The following is a 4,575-nucleotide window of genomic DNA, read 5'->3' on the forward strand; positions in this document are numbered from 1 at the left end:
AATTGAAAAATGCGAAGTTTTGCTCACAAGGTGACCTGGGAGAAAGGCAGTCAGTGAAGGTGAAGATTTTACTGGTTTAATAACAAATAGGTATACATAAATAATTAGTTTGTGGCAGTTTTAATGACAACCCAGCCATGGGAGAAGATAAATCTACATATTGAAAGAAAGCAGTTAAAACATTGACTTGCAGAATGACAGAGGTAAAGAGGATACGTTTAAGTGGAGACAGGCAGCTTGTCTAAATATGGCTAATATTAAATACAGGTGATTATAGCATTTGAAATTGAAATTAAAAATAATCTCTGATTCACTTATTTTAAAATTGCCAAGTCCCCTCAGCTGCATATTTCACCAGGTGCTGGTGCAGTTGGAACAACAAGCATATCCAATGATTTAAAAATAACATTCACGGGTGTCGCCTGATGTCACTCCAGATAAGAAATACTGTTCCCAATCAGAGAGAAAACACTCTCTGGTATTCATCCTAACACATCCCAAACCTGTGCTACATATTTATGCCATGTACTTTTAAATAATCTTTTGGATCTTGAACATATTAAATAGTTTACGCTTTCTGAAAGTTGTAAACATAGAAAAGAAATGCAACACTTTGGTTTTAGGAAACTTATGCCTGTACAGAGCTCTTTTTTCATTATGAGGTTTAAAGAAAATAAAGACTTTTTGATTTTTTTTCTCCAAATATTACAAACTGAGTCAAATATATGTGTAGTATTCATAATTTCTTCTTTAAAATGATATTTAAGGCCTATGATTTCAGGCAACTCAAGTACATAGTCTCCTAAATATATTGGTTCAGATTTGGGGAAGAAAACGAACATTTATCAAGTCATTCAGGCAAGCAATATGCTAGGTGTTTTGTGTGCATTTACTTTTCCCAATAAAAGTCCTATGAGGAAGATATTTTATCTGTTTTACAGATAAAGTAACTGAAGTCCTGAATGGTTAACTTGATTTCCCAAGATCAAAAAGAAACTCAGCAGCAAAAATAGGATTGGCCCTTAGAATTCTCTAGAAAACCCAGGCTTTTCTATATATGTACCTAAATACCTCTATAAGGGTTGTTTCTCAAATTTATGTGGAAAAAACTAATGATATACAGTAATTTTTAAAATGCATTGATGTGTACTCCCATCACCCTCCTCCTATCAATTTGACTTTATAGTCTGAGAATAAAGCATCAAGAATCACAAGTGCATTGATTTCTATTGCTCAAATCACAAGTGCATTTATTTCTATTGCTCAATCAAAGACTGGGTTTCTTCAGGCATCTGTACAAAAAAAATGGCTTAATTGAAATACTGTTGCACACTACATTCACTTTCCATTAGTCTGAAAATGAACTAACTTGACTTAATTTAGAATAGTGCCAACTCTGTACTGTCCAAAATCTTTGAGCAGATCATGGACAGAGACTCTCTAATCTTAAGCAATTTTGAGTGAAAAATATCATTGACAAGCTTATAGAAGATAAAACACAAAATGACAGAGAGAAGAAAAATGAACATGAAATATCCAGCAACACATCATAGTTATTGGGATGATTCTAATACATTTTTTTTTTTTTTTTTTTTACTATCTCTCACTCCTGAAGGTCACGGAAATGTGGAAGAGAAATAGAAATTGAAGGGAAATATCAGATGCGAAACGTCTGATACTGCCATAATGCTATTTTAGAAGTTTTCAAAGAAAAGAGATACTTTGGTGCTATTAAGTCATAAGAAGCATTAGTTACTTCATTTTAATTTATTTGGATGATCATATAAGTCTGTTGAGTTTATGAAACCAGACTTTGGTCTTTTGGCATTTTGCCAATCACTACTAGCATAATTTTTTATCAAATATCATAAAGAATAGTGTTTTTTCTTTAATAAATTGAAGACACTTAATTACTAATTAATATGTTAAAGAGAACAGCATTTTCTGAAGTCTTGTAGCCACTCTCCCCAGTTTGACATTGGTGTTGCCCCTTAAATAGTCTGTCCTCCAGCTTAGTCATTTGCATTAAGCCTATCAATCCAGTCAGTTTTCTTCACTTTCAGGCTATATTTCTTTATCTTACACACAAGGCTTTCTCAGAGATGTTGCCAGATTCTTTGCTGAATCCATACACATCAAAATGACTACATTCCCCTAAAACTAGAGCGAGCCGCAACTAAGGAGCCCGCCTGCCGCAGCTAAGACCCAGCGCAACCAAAAACACCCAACAACAACAACAAAAAAACACTAAAAGTGTCAAAATAGCAAGTAAGTTAATATGATGTGGTAAACTAAAGAGAACTTATGCTGCCTCTATTGGACTGGACACATAAGAGCTACCTTTCCTGCTAAAGAGATTGGAGGGATAAAAGGAAATTAAATGCAAGACAAATCTCGAGAACTATGGGGGCCTGTTTCAATTTATATTCCATTAAATACTAGGGAAGCTTTTATTATGAATCGTCTTGAAACTGAAATGATCTTTTCTTTCTTTTTTTCTCCTACATCTATTTAGATACTTAGGCTTTTCAGAAAACCATAGACTTGTGCATCTCTCTTTGGGATATGTCTTTCGTAGAGAGGTTAGAACCTGTTACCTACAATAGCTTGGTGATGATGCCACCTAATTTTTCTTGAGTGGGTGGTGAGTGGAAAGAGATTATCTTCCATCTGTGAATTGACTTCTTAAAGTGGAACTCTGCAAGCTCTTCATAAAATCATACAGTGTGTGTGTGTGTGTGTGTGTGTATGTATACACACTAGGTTCTGTATCTTAGAGACATTAGCAGAATTTAAATAGCTATATCTGAAATCATCACTACATTTCTATAATATTATTTCAATGGGAAAATATTTCCCCAAACTATAAAGAATATATTTATAAATTACTTTGGAGTCTTAGACTATTAATATATTTTAAAATGATTTATGTAAGCTTTTTATTTTTAAATGAGATTTAATGCACTCATGCATAGTTTGAGTATTGCCCATATAGAGATTAATTTATGAGGAATGAGTATATTATCATTCTAAATTCAGAGATCATAGGTAAGATGGCCCAGAATGTCAAAGCCTTTGATACAATAAACCTGGTAATTCAGATTGACAAAAAGTTACCAAATATCAGCTCATCGATCCCAGTGTTCGGTAACTATATCACTGTTCTGGTTGTTGCCTCATTCAACATCTTGGTAACAAAAGCATATAAAGGAAATTTTACAAATTTCCCTTCAAAAAAGGTCGATTAATTATTTATCCCACTATAAAGATGGTGTTTATAATTATTTGTAGAATTTTAGCTATTTGTATCATTGTATAATGCAGAGATAATTTTTTTGAGATTAATCTGTGCTTTTATTTGCCAGTATAACTACAGTAGCCTGCAAATTTTTTTAATCTAAACAGTACATTTTACATCACAATCCAACAAACACACACCTTATATAATATGTATACATATATAAAAGTGAAACAAAAATTTTGCCAAAAACGTCTACCCTGAGTGTTAATTCTTTTTAAGACTTTTTTTTTTAACCAAGGCTGAACTGAACTGACACATCATAATCACCAAAGTCCCTAGTCCATCTTAGGGTTCACTTTATGAAGTGAATAGTGTTGCACGTTCTATGGGTTTGGACAAAAGTATGATGACATAAAATCATTATAATGTCATACGAAGTATTTTCACTGCTCATAAAAACTTCTGTACTCTATGTATTCATCTCCCCTCTCCCCCCAAACTCCTGGCAACCATTGATCTTTTTATTGTCACCATTGTTTTGCCTTTTCCAGAATGGCATATAGTTGGAATCTATTTTTCTTTTTTCCTTGAAGAGAGGGGTTCAAAGCCTTTGTGCCTATAAGACCACTCATGGCCCACCCACATGTGGACTGGACAGACTCTAGGTGGCAAACTCCCCCACTAAATACTGTAGCTTTCCTTCCAGTACTGAGTCCTGCCCAGCAGCCACGTGGAGGTGCAGGGGGATATGTGTTGGGTATTTGTTCATAGGAAGGCCACAAGCTTTGTGCCCCTTGTCACAGTGAACCCAGATTCCTGTTGGGTGTGTTGTAAACAGACGAGCCATTTCTTCAGACCCCCTGCTCTGAGCACACCCTGAGATAATTTTTAATAGGGTAGCCAACTATAATAGATAAATACTCTTCTTATAGAAGGGAGGAAAATACAACAGAAGGTAATAAAAATATTGATGAGATGTTTATTATAAAGAGAATTTTTTGTACTTGTTCTCAAAATTTACATCGATATGTCTATTATTTGCATCATCTAATCTCATTTTTTCCTTGAAGGAATATATATAATTTAATTAAGTGACAGTGTGTTCTTCCTTATAATTATATATATTTAGATTCTCAAATAAACTGAATGAAAAATTAAAGTATATTCATATAAAATATTGAATGATTGTTCATTAAAGGTCAGAGTGCTTAGAAAATGCTAAACAAAATGGCTCATATGGAAGAGTATTCATTTGCCTATGTATGTCTTTATTTTATAATTATCATAGAATTAACATAAAATTATAAAGTAATTGTTTGCTGATGTTTATTTGA

General features: G+C 33.4%; 1 non-coding gene across 1 annotated transcript; it reads right to left on the reverse strand.

The window, feature by feature from the left end:
* Positions 1-3,989: 3,989 nt before the first annotated feature.
* Positions 3,990-4,119, reverse strand: LOC133094179 (small nucleolar RNA SNORA11). The gene has a single exon (XR_009701396.1). It is a non-coding gene; the product is annotated as a small nucleolar RNA SNORA11 (small nucleolar RNA).
* Between the last annotated feature and the right edge of the window lie 456 nt (positions 4,120-4,575).

The sequence above is a fragment of the Eubalaena glacialis genome, chromosome 6, assembly GCF_028564815.1.
Source record: "Eubalaena glacialis isolate mEubGla1 chromosome 6, mEubGla1.1.hap2.+ XY, whole genome shotgun sequence".
Classification (NCBI taxonomy): domain Eukaryota; kingdom Metazoa; phylum Chordata; class Mammalia; order Artiodactyla; family Balaenidae; genus Eubalaena; species Eubalaena glacialis.